Here is a 15107-nt window from a genome sequence, read left to right on the forward strand (position 1 = left end):
CCACCCACAAGGGGCCTCTCCCCCTTGATCACTAATTGAGAAAATGCCCCACAGCTGGATCTCATGGAGGCATTTCCCCAACTAAAGCTCCTTTCTCTGTGATAACTCCAGCTGTGTCAAGTTGACACAAAATTAGCCAGTACAACACCCTCCCCATGGTTTGATATCACTATACATTTTAAATCAAGATTGGGTTTCTAGCACCCCTGTACTGGATAAATGAATGAATAAGTAGATACATGAAATTTAATATGAAAAACTACAAAACTAATGAGTTAAAACTACCTGTAAGTCTCTAGTATAGAAGATGTAAGTATTTATGTATTTAAACTGGTATTATATGCCTCTATATATGCATGGTTGCAAGTACATGTATGTGAAACTCTGATAACTACAGTTCAATCAATAACATTACTACTCTACCAGGGAAAAACAAAGTTTCCCATTTCCTTTTTGTCTTTTCTACTTTTGGCTTATTAATTTGTAAAAACAAGTCTATTTGTGTTAATAATATCAATATAAGATATTCTGAGAGCTATGAAAGAATACAAGGTTTACTTATATAACTAGTTCATATTGTAATATTTTACTCTCACATAACAATAAAGCATGAGCAACTGCTCAAACCAGCAGAGTTAGTACTTCTAAATGCTTTTTTTTTTAAATTTTTAATTTTGTTTTGTTTTCTTTTGTTTTGTTTTTCAAGACAGGGTTTCTCTGTATAGCTCTGGCTGTCCTGGAACTCACTTTGTAGACCATGCTGACCTTGAACTCAGAAATCCTCCTGCCTCTGCCTTCCAAGTGCTGGAATTAAAGGTGTGTGCCACCACCACTGGGCTTCTAAATGCTTTTTTAATGGATAAGAATAGCCCTCCGAATATCTGCATCATTCCCTTATTAGTAGATATTTTGTGTTCTCAACAGGTTCTCTGATTTTATTTTGTAGATAATACGCTGACATATATTCATGTACACAAATATTTTATTTATTTTAACTTTGTATTGTCTATGGATAGAATTGTAATAGATGAAACCACTAGGTCATTGCACAGTAAATGTTGATAATGCCTTACAACTGTCTTCCAAAGAGTTCCCAGCAAAACACACACTATACTTATGAACAGTGTATTAAAGTAGTCTGGTAGTTGCAAATTACTGGATTAAATAGCATTCCACTTTTAATTTTCAGATATTATATCAAGAAATGTTAATTCTGCAAACAAAAAAAATCACTGTGTTTTGTGTGTGTGTGTGTGTGTGTGTGTTTGTGCGTGCATGCATGTGCACATGCATATATGTATGTGCATATATATGTATATTCTAATGCATTTCCATAGTTGTACAATTATCATGTTCTATCATATTGTCAATGTGTTCACAAAATTCTTTATATCTATGATAAATGATGTAAACCCCGTTTTGACAAGCATTCTGTGCAGCATGCATTCTATGGACAGCTCAGCAACTGTTTGTCTTGATGTTGAAAACAGTGTTCTGCCAGAGTCTGCACTGATAGACAAGATTAGTCATCTAGTCTGTTCTACAGTTCTGAACTGTTTGTTGAAATAAGCTATTAGGAGTGATAAAGCAGTATGAGACTGAGATAGTTTTCTTGAGTTTGCTAATGTTAAACAAACATGGGCCTTGACAAGGCAGCCAATAAGCAGCATGAAACCTGCTGCTTCCATGTGCTCATGGGTGGAAGCAAAATCAATTAGCTTTTCTCACTTTTGGAAAGTTGCTGGCATTTACTGACTTTATAAAGATACATGACATTACATTGGCTTTTCTAAAAGGCATCACTCATTTGGTTATATTCATAGAAATTCTTGTAATGAACCCAGGTCTCGAAGTCTCATTTTGTTAACGTATTAACAGGCTACCATTCATGTAGGTTCTCAGAAGACTTGTCAAAACAATTTGTTGTCTCAATATATATGAAGATCATAAAAATAATCTGGAGACCTTGGAGATCAGAACAAAAAAGGATCAATATTATCATCTTTAAAATTACACAAAACAGAAAGTGTATCTTTCAGTATCATTTATCAGCAGCTGCATATGTAGTAGAAGATGGCCTAGTCAGCCATCACTGGGAAGAGAGGCCCCTTGGTCTTGTAAAATTTATATGCCCCAGTACAGTGAACACCAGGGCCAAGAAGTGGGAGTGGGTGTGTAGGGGAGCAGGGAGGGGAGGCTATAGGGGACTTTGGGGATAGCATTTGTAATGTAAATGAAGTAAATACCTAATAAAAATTGGAAAAAAATTCCAAAATTCAGTTACAGCAGAAATGCTCAGAAGTAATTTAACGGTTGAATAATTTATGACATTCTTACAATGGAATATTACCAACTGTTAGTAAGACGTAATAGTTTGGAAAACTATTTATGAAAAGAAGATAGTTATTTATTATTTATTCTTTACCAAGAGATATGACCATAGATTAATAGGATGTGCAAGTAGGCTACGATTGTGTGAAAGGTGGGTATTTATTTTCATCTTTGAATTTTTCTATAAAATTCAAGTTATTCATTCAAAATATATTGATATGTTACATAAGAAGAGTATTTTAATTACCAAATGATTAAAACTGGGATAGGCTATGAAAGAAAGCTTTAAAGATTCTATGCTAGCTATGGGTTTTAAAAGGATTACAGTTAAATATGTGCTACTAGCATTGGAGCTTAAAAAGATAATACATTTTATTATGTGAACCGTCTGAATTGTTCAATTACTTCATTAATACTACTAGTGTTACCTTTGCTGATGAAGAGGTTAACAGGTGATCACTATAATCTCTCCTAACATTTCTCCAAACACTAAAATTTTCATATTTACAATTAATTTGAAATTGAAGAAAATGAGGTGGAAATTGGGATCAAAATGTGAAAGTTATTGATAAGGAAGCAAGAATGTGTTCTGTGCCAACTGGCAAGCCAACCTTTTCTCTGTAATAAAACTGGATCTCTGAGAAAAGAAAATTCATAGGGAAATATGGCATAATGAAACAAATGCCTCAGAGAAAGTATGTGATAACTATTGTTGTACCCATATTGAGTTTTGAAAAAAAAAAGCTTGCATAAAATCTCCAAAAATATCACCTAGGTGAATATATGAGATTTTCCTTCCTGTACAATGTGCAGTCATATTGCAGCAAAATTCTACTCTATCTTTGCCTAAAATTAGCTATCAACTCAAAAGTGTGGCTAGCTGTGGCCTTGAAAGAACCTGGAGATCCAGTGCTGAAAGAAGATGTCTTTCATGTCCAGGTAAAGAATTTTAACACATGTATATTTTGTAAAATCATTTGGTATGCAAACGCCAAAATGGTTATAAGGTGATCTTTAAATTATCAAATATGAGTCAGGAGAAAGGCTAGTTGGTGGTGGTGCACACCTTTAATCCCATCACTCTGGAGACAGAGGCAAATGAATCTCTGTGAGTTAAAAACTAGCCTTGTCTACGAAGCAAGTTCCAGGAGAGCAAAGAATGCACAAAGAAACCCTATTTAAAAAGAATAAAAAAAAAATATGGATCAGGAAAAAAATGTTTCCAAAGGCTGTATGTCCCTAAAATGCTGGCAGGGCACAATAATAGAAGTTGTGGTGAGTCATGCAAACTCTAGCCTATAAACCTTACAGAAAAGGTTCAGTTTTTGTTTGTCCTTCTTGTGAAGTCTTATTTTTATTTAGACATAAACTGTAATTCTTTTTTTTACTTCTTTTTTATTGTTTTTTAATTATATTCCAAACATTGCCCCCATTCCCAGACTTCCTCCAAGCTTTCTTCACCCCATCTCCCTACTCCTTTGCCTCTGACAGAATGCTCCCCAACCCACTCCCTCACCCCGCCATTTCAGTCCCTCCATATTCCCTTCCCTGGAGTCTGAAGTTTCTACAGAATTAGGCTCATTCTCTCCCACTAAGGCCAGACAAAGCAGTCCTCTGCTACATATGTACCCTGGGCTACAGACCAGCCTGTGTATGTTCTTTGGTTTGTGGCTTAGCCTCTGATAGATACAGGGAGTCTTGGCTAGTTGATAGTGTTGGTCTCCCTATGGGGTTACCATCCCTTTCAGCTTTTCAATTCTTCCCCTAACTCTTATATATGGATCCCCGACTTCAGTACAATGCTTGGCTGTAAGTGTCTGCATCTGTGTTAATCAGCTGCTGGTAGAGCATCTCAGAGTACAGTCATATTAGGCTCCTCTCTGCAAGTACAACATGGCATCAGTAAAAGTGTCAGAATTCGGTGCCAGCACAATGGATGGATCACAAATTTGGTGGGTCACTGGCTGGCCTTTATTCAATCTCTGCTCCATTTTTGTCCTTGTATTTAGACAGGAACAATTCTAGGTCAAATATCTTGAAGACCTGACTATCTACTGGAGGTGGGCTCTTCAGTTTTCATTCCTCAATGTTAGGCATTTTGGCTAAGGTCATCTCCACTGAGTCCTCTGAGCCTTTCACATCTCAGGTCTCTGGGACTTTCTAGAGATTCCCACCAACCCACACCCCTCTCCCTCAGATGCATATTTCCATTCATTCTCCTGACTTTCTGGGCTTCTCTTCTGTTTCCTCCCATATCTGACCCTGCCCTCCTTTTCTCCTCCTATTTCCTACCCTGATCTCTCCCTCTCTCTGTCTCCCATGATTATTTTATTTCCCCCTCTAAGTGGGACCGAAATTCATATCCTCACTTGGGTCTTCCTTTTGTTAAACTTCTTAAGGTCTTTGGGTTACATCATTGTATTCTGTACTCCTGGGCTAATATCCACTTATCAGTGAATACATATAATGCATGTCCCTTTGGGTCTATATCTCACTCAGTATATTTTCTAGTTCCATCCATTTGCCTTGAAAATCCATAATGTCATTGTTTTTAATAGGTGAATAGTATTCCATTGTGTAAATGAACCACATTTTCTGTATCTGTTATTCAGGTGAGTGACATCTGGATTGTTTCTAGCTACTGGCTATTATAAATAAGGCTGGTATAAACATTGTGGAGCACCTGTCATTGTAGTATTGTGGAGCATCTTCTGGATATAAGCTCAGTAACAGTAAAACTGGATCTTCGGGTAGACTTATTTCAGTTTTTCTGAGGAACCACCAAACTGATTTCCAGAGTGGTTGTACAAGCTTGCAATCCCACCAGCAGTGGAGGAGTGTTCCTCTTTCTCCAAATCCTCCAAAACATGCACTGTCACCTGAGTTTTTGGTCTTAGCCATTCTGATTTGTGTAAGGTGGATTCTCAGGGTAATTTTTATTTGTATTTCCCTGATGACTAAGGATGTTGAACATTTCTTTAAGTGCTTCTAGTCCTTTCTTCCATTGACAATTCTCTTTAGTTTTGTACCTGATTTTTAAAAATTATTTTTAATATTTTTACAATATAGTCATTATCCCCCTACATGTCGCCCTCAGACAGTTCTTCATCCCATTCTTCCTTCCCAGTCTCCAACAGGATGTCCCCATTCCCTATCCCTACCCCAGCAGGACTCCCTAGTCCCCAGACTAGTCCCCTTGAGGGTCCCCAGACCCTCAAGTCTTAAGAGAGTTAGGTGAATCTTCACTCACTGAGGCCAGATCAGGCAGTCCTCTGCTGTATATGTGTTGGACCACTCTGACCAGCTAGTGTATCCTGCAGGATTGTTGGCTCAGTGTCTGAGAGATGTCAGGAGTCCAGGTTACTGCTTGTCTTCCTATAGGGTTCCCCTCATTCACAAATTCTTCCAGCCTTTCTCTAATACAATGACAGGGACCCCAGGCTTCTGTCCATTGTTTGGGTCTAAGTATCTGCTTCTGTCTCAGTCAGCTGCTTGTTTGGCCTCTCAGAAGGCAGCCATGCTAGGCTCCTGTCTGTAAGCATACCACACCATTAGTGATAGTGTCAGGCCTTGGAGCCTCCCCTTGAGATGGATACTGATTTGGGCAGGACACTGGACCTCCTTTCCCTCAGGCTCCTCTCCTTTTTTGTCCCTGCAGTTCTTTTAGACAGGAACAAATCTAGGTCAGAGTTTTTGACTCTGGGGTGACAACCCCATCCCTCCACTTGATGCCCTGTCTTTCTACTGGAGGTGAACTCTACACGTTCACTTTCCCATCTGTTGGGAATTTCATCTAACGTCCCTCCTTTTGACTTCTGAAACTTTCCTTCCAGGTCTCTGGTACATTCTAGAGTGTCCCCCTACCTCCTACCTCCTGAGGTAGCCTGTTTCCATTAATTCTCCTGGTCCTCATGGCTTCACTTCTGTTCCCCTGCCCCAGGATAACTGATCATGTTCCCCCTTCCCTTCCCTGTCTCCCCACTCTGATTGATTTCTTCTCCTCCCAAGTGCGATTGAGGCATCCTCACTTGAACCCTTCACCTTGTTAACCATCTGGAGTTCTGTGGATTGTATCCTGGGTATTCTGTACTTCTTTGTCTAATATACATGTATTAGTGAGTACATACCATTCATGTCCTCTTGGATCTGTGTCACCTCACTCACGATAACGTTTTCTAGTTCCATCCATTTACATGATTTTTTAAATTGGGTTATTTGGTTTTTGGAGGTTAACTTCTTGGGTTCTTTATATATTTTGTATATTAGTCCTATTTTGGATGTAGGTTCAGTGACAACCTTTTTCCAATCTGTATGTTATTGTTTTGTCCTATTGACAGTGTCCTTGACCTTACAGAAGCTTTTCTTTTACTGAGGTCCCATTTGCTAATTGTTGATTTTAGAGACTGCGCCATTGGTATTCTGTTCAGGAAAATTTCCCCTGTGCCAATGTGTTCAGGGCTATTTCCTATTTTCTCTTCTATTAGTTTCAGTGTATCTGGTTTTATTCAGAGGTCCTTGATCCACTTGGACTTGGGCTTTGTAAAGGGTGATAAATATGGTTCAATTTGCATTCTTCTACAAACAGACTACCAGTTAGACCAAGACTATTTGTTCAAAATACTTTTCCCACCCACTGTATGATTTACACTTCTTTGTCAAAAACCAAGAGTCCATAGCTACATGGGTTCATTTCTGCATCTTCAATTCTATTTCATTGATTTGTATATTGTTCTGTACTACAGCTTGAGGTCAGGGATGGTGAAGAAATTGGAGATATCCTACACTAGCAACTTAACAGCACACCAGAAAGCTCTAGAACAAGAAGAAGCAAACATATCCAAGAAAAGTAGACCCCAGGAAATAACCAAACTCAGGGAAGCAATTAACCAACTAGAAACAAAGAGAACTATATAAAAAATCAAGAGCTAGTTCTTTGAGAAATTCGACAAGATAGATAAACCTTTAGTCAAACTAACTAAAAGGCTCAGAGACAGTATACAAATTAAGAAAATTAGGAATGAAAAGGGAGACCTAACAACAGAAACTGAGGAAATTTTAAAAAAAAATCATCATATCTTGCTTCAAAAGCCTATAATCAATGAAACTGGAAAGTCTAGATGAAATGGATGATTTTCTAGAGAGATACCACATGCCAAAGTTAAGTCAAGATCAGGTAAACTATCTAGTCTTATAACCCCTAAGGAAATAGAAGCACTCATTAAAAATCTCCCATCTACCCCCTCTCCCCCAAAAAAGCCCAGGGCCAGATTATTTTCATGCAGATTCTACCAGACCTTCAAAGAAGAGCTAATACCATTACTCCTCAGACTATTCCACACCATATAAACAGAAGGAAAACTATCTAATGTATTCTATAATGATGCAGTTCATACTGATATCTAAACCACACAAAGTCCCAACAAAGCAAGAGAACTACAGAACAATTTAGCTTAGGAACATCAATGTAAAAATATTCAATAAAATTCTTGCAAATTTAATTCAATAACATCAAAACCATCATTCACCTGATGTTTAAATATATGAACATCCATCAATATACTCTACCATATAAAGAAACTCAAAGAAAAATACTACATGATCATCTCATTAGATGCTTAAAAAAATCTTTTGACAAAATAAAACACCTTTTCACTTTAAAAGTCTTGAAGAGATCAGGAATTCATGGCACATATATAAGCATAATGAAAGCAATGTACAGCAAACCAACAGGCAATGTTAAATTAAGTGGAGGGAAACTTGAAGCAATCCCCCCCAAATCAGGGATAAGACAAGGCTGCTCACTCTCTCCCTATCTATTCAATATAGTAATTGATGTTCTAGCTAGAGCAATAAGACAACAAAAGGAGATCAACAGGATATAAATTTGGAAAAGAAGAAGTCAAGGTATCAATATTTGTGGAATATATGATAATATACATAATTGACTCCAAAAATTTTACCAGAAAACTAATTCCGCTGATAAACAACTTCAGCATAGTAGCAGGATATAAAATTAACTCAAACAAATTAGTAGCCTTCCTTTATACAAATGATAAACTGGCTGAGAAAGAAATTAGGGAAACAACAACCTTTACAATGGCCACAAATAACATTAAATATCTTGGTGTAACTCTAAGCAAGTGAAAGATCTGTATGACAAGAACTTCAGTTCTTAAAGAAAGAATTCAAAGAAGACCTCCAAAGTTTGAAAGATCTCCCATGCTCATGGATTGGTAGGATTAACATAGTAAAAATAGCCATCCTACCAAAAGCAATCTATAGATTCAATACAATCCCCATTAATATTCCAACACAATTTTTCACAAACATGAAAAGAGCAATTCTCAACACCATATGGGAAAACAAAAATCCCAGGACAGTGGAAACAAGTCTTAACAATAAAAGAACTACTGGGGGTATCACCATGCCTAGACTGTAACTCTTAATTTATTATTCAATGTTTAGAATCTAAGAGCCAAAACTAATCTTTAAAAAAAATGACAAAAATGTCTACTGAATTCAACACACTTAAATTGAACATTCCAAACCCTGTAAGAAAGATGCATGTAATTACATTACAGTATAATAAATGCAGTGGTGAGATAAAAAGGAATCAGCTTTAAGAGAAGAGTCCAAGAATTTTAGTATATAATGATGCTATTTGTTCTGCAGTTCAAATGAGATACAATATGGCACAAACTTTGATAATCTACATTGCAGGAAGTTTTTAAAAAGCCTCAAGCAAGAGACTGATGGCATGAGTGGTAACAAAAATATCTGAAAGCTGCACTGTGATTATCAAATTCTGTGCTTAATATGAGCAGCACCATCCCCAAATAGGGTCAAAAGTTTAAAGGGAACATTATATGAAATTAGACACCAGAGAAAGTTATAACTAACTAGGTCGGAAATGTTCAGTGTCAAAAATGAAAATGTCTATGGAAATGCAGGAAAATGTCACCAGCCAACAAAAGGCTGACTCCATAAAATCGGATTATTATAAAAGATGGCATTGTAGAAATTAAGCAAGAAAATTATTTCTGGCATTTAAAATGTGAAAATAAAGATAACTTACCTGCCCAAAGGTTTATCAAATTTATATCCTAAATATATTAAAGCAATTATCAGAGCAGTGACTAGAAACACTGTGCTGGGAATAATCATTTCTCAGTATTTCATCTCCATTGTTTTACTACATACTAGACCCCCAGTTTCCTCTTAGAAAATTCTTATAATATTGTTATTTTAAAATCTATTTGTGATCTGTTGATGTTCATTAGTTCATTGCTTCTGATAAGTTTAAAGGATATATATCTGGGAGGGTTGCTTGTTTTGTTTTGTGCTGTGTTGCTTTTCTTTTCTTCTTTTCCTCTTTACTCCTTTTTTTACAGTCCAGTCTTCATGCCCCTCTTGATCTGTCTCCTGAGTATCCCCATCCCATACCTCTTCCCTCAGTCTCTAAGAGAATTCCCCCATACTACCCACCCCCACCAGGCCTCCCCGTTCCCTGGAGCCTCAAGGGTTAGGTACATCTTCTCTCACTGAGGCCAGACCTGGCAGTCCTCTGCTGTATACGTGTTGGGGGCCACGTATCCACTGGTGTATGCTGCCTGGTTGGTAGCTCAGTGTCTGAGAGATCTCAGGTGTTCAGGTTAGTTGAGACTACTGGTCTTCCCATGGGGTCACCCTCTTCCACAGCTTCTTCCAGCTTTTCCACAATTCAATCACGGGGATTGCCAGCTTCTGTCCATTGAATGGGTGTAAATATCTACATCTGACTCTTTCAGCTGCTTGTTGGGCCTCTCAGAGGGCAGCCATGCTAGGCTCCTGTCTGCAAGCATATCACAGTATCAGTAATTGTGTCAGGACCAGGGGCCTCCCCTTGAGCTGGATCCCAGTTTGGGCCTGTCACTGGACTTCCTTTCTCTCAGGCTCTTCTCCATTTTTGTCCCTGAAGTTCGTTCAGACAGGAGCAACACTGGGTCAGAGCATTTGACTGTGGGATGAATGGCAAACCCATCCCTCCACTGGAAGTGGACTCTACAAGTTCTCCCTCCGCACTGTAGAGCACTTCATCTTAGGTCCCTCCCTCCTTTTCAGTCCAGAGAGGAAGGAGGGGAGGACATCTCAGTTTTATAAAGAAACTATTTCATAGAACAAACTAGTTTAAAAACATGTAAGAAATTACTTCTTGCTATTATCTGCTCACATGCTTCAAGAAATAGACATGTGTAATGATTTTAAAATAGGAATATTAGTTATAATTAAAATATGAAATATTCTTTTATTTAGGAAGTTGATCATTGATGCACAAATGCATATGTAAAAATATATAAATACAACTTGCTTGCTATCATTTTGTTGTTTGTATGTATCTGGTTTCAAGACTGACAACTTAGTATTAGATAACCGTCCATATGATTCATGAATGATTGAGGCTGATTCTCATTCTCTCCACAGCCATTATTTGCCTGTAGTTATTCTAGGAGTGGTACCACATGAGACCTTTCCCCTTGTATATTACTATGTCAACTGATATTTTAATTGTTCAGGTCACATTTATTCAATTTAAAACAGAAACAGTCTCTTTGTTTTAATGGTGTGAAATTATTTATTTCTTGTACTATAGTTAGCCTCATTGGATTGGTGTTTTCCTTTTAGTATCCCCTATAGGGTTTAGTTAGTGGAAAGGCATTGTTTAAATTTGGTTTCAACATAGAATACATTGTTTTCTCCATCTGTAATGATTAAGTTTTGTTGGGTATAGTAGTGTAGGCTGACATCAGTGGATTCTTAGGGTCGGGAAGACTTTTGTCCAGCTCCTTCTAGCTTTTAGAATCTCAGTATGTTGGATTTTTCCCTTTACTACTTTTCAAATTATATCTTAATTCTGAATATTCAGTGTTTTCATTATTACATGGTGGGTGGATATTATTGTTTTGATTTGCATTTCCTGATGACTAAAGATGTTGAACATTTCTTTACATGCTTCTCAGCCATTCGGTAATCTTCAGTTGAGAATCCTTTGTTTATCTCTGAGTTATTTGGTTTTCTAGCATCTAATTTCTTGAGTTCTTTGTATTTATTGGCTACTAGCCCTCTATCTGATGTAGGATTGTTAAAGATAATTTCCCAATCTGTTAGTTGCCTTTTTGTCCTCTTGACAGCGTCCTTTGCCTTACATAAGCTTTATGATTTTAAGAGGTCCCATTTGTTGATTCTTGATCTTACAGCACAAGCCATTGGTGTTCTGTTCAGGAAATTTTCCCTGTGCCCAGTATCTTCACGGCTCTTCCTCACTTTCTCCTCTATAAGCTTCAGTGTCTTTGGTTTTATGTGAAGTTCCTTGATCCACTTAGACTTGAGCTTTGTACAAGGGGGTAAGAATGGATCAATTTTCATTCTTCTACATGCTAACCACCAGTTGAGCCAGCACCATTTGTTGAAAATGCTGCCTTTTTTCCACTGGATGGTTTTAGCTCCCTTGTCAAAAATCAAGTGACCATAGGTGTGTGGATTCATTTCTGGATCTTCAGTTCTATTCCATTGATCTTCATGTCTGTCGCTGTACCAGTACCATGATGCAGTTTTTATCACAATTGCTCTGTAGTACAGCTTGAGGTCAGGGATGGTGATTCCACCAGAAGTTCTTTTATTGTTGAGAATAGTTTCTGATATCCTAGATTGTTGTTATTTCAGATGAATTTATATCTTGATAACAGCTCCCTCCCTCCTATCCTCACAGTTCTTCCCTCATACCTCCTTCCCTATTACTCCCTCTGGGGAGGATCCACATGGGTACTAATTGGCCAAGGCACATCAAGTCTCAGCAGACTAAACACATCTTCTTTCATTGAGGCCAGATAAGGCATCCCAGTGAGGGGAAAGGGATCAAAGTGAAGGCAATAGAGTCAGAGATAGCCCCATCTCCAATTTTTAGGAGACCCACATAATAATGGAGTCTCTGGTTCTCATGGGAAATGTTTTCAGCCCACATTTCTTAATTTCCTTTGATATATAATTTTGGGTAGCTAAAAGAAAAAATTCCCCTGAGGTTTTATCAACTGACCATGTTGTTATTTATCCCTTCTTCCTCCTGACCTCCTCCTTTTTGATTCATTATTGCATTGTGCTTCCCAGACTTTTTGAATTTAAAAGTGGATATGTTGTTCTTCCTAATAAAATACAAGCATAAATTTGAGTTTCTGTTTAAGCAGAAACTTTAATCGCTAGTACATAGTATTCCACATTCCATTCTCCCATTATGTTCTGGACATAGATTGCAGTTTGCTTTCCTGAATGACTCTCAAAAACAAACCTCCCTTTTGCCCTATCCAAGGCTCATGGCCAGAACAAAATAAAGCATCTTCAGTATGTTAGGCCCCAGAGCCTTTAAGATAGTTGTTTCCTTGCTGTTCATGTAACTGATAGACTGGCCTCCTTCCTCAAATTAGAGAGCAACTGACATTGCATCTAGAAACATGATATCTTATTTTCTAGGAATGTGCCTCTCTAAAGAACTACTTCTGTGATTTATGGTGACTTTTTAAAACACCTTTGGCAAAAAATACTAGTTTATGCTATTCAAACTATTTTCATCTATGTACCAACCAAAGAAAAGTAAAATATTGTTAGGAAGAAATAATCTTTTCTCAATCACTCTGAAATAGATTTCCAAACTGTTCTGTATTCCTTGACAAATTATTAACATTAAAACTTCCATTAAAAATAAAACACAAAATTAGATTGTTTAAGGGCATGTCTTGATTTTCAATATCAAGAAAAATGTATATGGTAAAAGCATATGTAATAAAAAACAATTTCTTCAGATGATGAAACTGTCAGATAGATCTCATGAGTGCATTCATATGAGTGAAAGTCATTTTTACTGACAATGAAATGAATAAGAAGCTGCCTTTGGTGGGAGAATTGGTCCCATTTAAAATCTTATAATAAAATGCTCAAAGAATCTAAAATAAGATTTTATATCTTCATTTAGTTAAGCACATTCCTTACCCCATATTCACTGGTGCTAGCATTCATTTTGGGCTCATCTTTAATTAATGAGATTTATATTTAATCCCTTATTGCCTTACCTGTTCCTTTTTATCACTTACCTTTAGCCTAGGTTCAGTTGAAGAGTGCCATACCACTTAGTTAAGGAAAACTTATGTCATGTTTACTATGGTTAAATGACTACCCTAACTAGTCTTTAATTTTCACAACCACCATGAAAACTATGTGCTGACATCTTAATGCTCACTCTGTAATCATGGTAACTGAGGCTCAGATATTATTAGATTCTTATCAAAGTTCCCATTTCAGTTATTCTCCTTCTGCCTCTCTATAGCCATTTGCACAATCCCATCTCCCTTTTTTATGACTTCTGACAAACTGAAGAACATCTCTGTAGTAGGGACACACTTGGCTGTACCCTTCTTCCCGAGAATACATGCTGTCTGTCCCCCTCAGCCTCCTCTTCTAGCTCACTTCCATCTTGTTTTAACTTGTTGATATTCCAGGCAATAAAGAGGTAACCCTAGTTCTGCCTTTATCCACTTTAGTAGAGCTGGACTCCAATTCCTGCTTAAGAGAACTCCAGAGTCAGTCCCTCTCACCATATTAGCCTATCACCCACTAAACTCCTAACTCATTGCACTAATCTTGAATAGCTCTCATCTAAACACAAAGCTCCAGTCAGAACTTAAGATCTAGGAGTAGTCAGTCTGAATCCTCAAACTCAGAATGATCCCAAGACTAAAAAGCAAGCATACTTGTAAGTCTACAGCCCATCAGTCTTGGGAAGCAGCAATCAGAAAACAAATGCAGCAAAGTTGAGAATATATATATATATATATATATATATATATATATATATATATATGAAACCACAGATGTCATAACTCTGGATGCTTGAATCCCAGTACAAAGGCAAAAGAAAAAGAAACAAATACAAGAACATATGCCTCCTTCAGAAAACATCATACCTACTGCAATAGACCATGAGAAAAGTTAATTAAATCATAAAACAAAGACTTTAAATTAGCAACTATGAATTTGTTCAAGGATATTAAATATGTCATGAAGTGGAGCCTCAATGGTATATTTCTATAACCATAGTTCAGTACCTAGAATGATCGTCAGAAAAGTTTCTTCTTGCAACAAAATGTAATTAATGGAGAGACCATCAACTGGACAATAGAGTGTTCTTAGTCATAAATAATAATTATACACACAATTGAAATTTCACGTATTTCCCTATAAAGAACTGAACAAACCCAGCTATTCTTTACCACATTTAGTTAACTTTCGCAGTCATCACATTTATAGGGATATTCTACTTTATAGACAGATTTTTATAGATTCTATATGTAACAGAGAACATGTAGTATTTGTTTTTCTGAAAGTGCCCTTTTTCATTTGACAGGGTACTTTAATTATGTTTGTTTTACAATGAATAATAGCATTTAATTGTTTCCCCACCCCTTACAAATACCAAATTTTGTTTGTTCACCTATTGGTAGAACAGTAGGCTGATTAGACAACAAATGTCGAGATTTAAGTATTTTATTTATATATGCATATACTGATAAATATGTCTATATATATATAGATATATAATAACGTATTTTATCTGTTCATGCAGTGATGAGCATTTAGGCTGATTCAGTACCTTAACTATTGAAAACACTGCAATAGTAACATGGACATATAGATACCAATTTGCTATGTTAATGTTGTCTCCTTTTGACAAATATTCAGAAATAAGTTAGGTG

The sequence above is a fragment of the Mus pahari genome, chromosome X (genome assembly GCF_900095145.1).
Source record: "Mus pahari chromosome X, PAHARI_EIJ_v1.1, whole genome shotgun sequence".
Taxonomy (NCBI): Eukaryota; Metazoa; Chordata; class Mammalia; order Rodentia; family Muridae; genus Mus; species Mus pahari.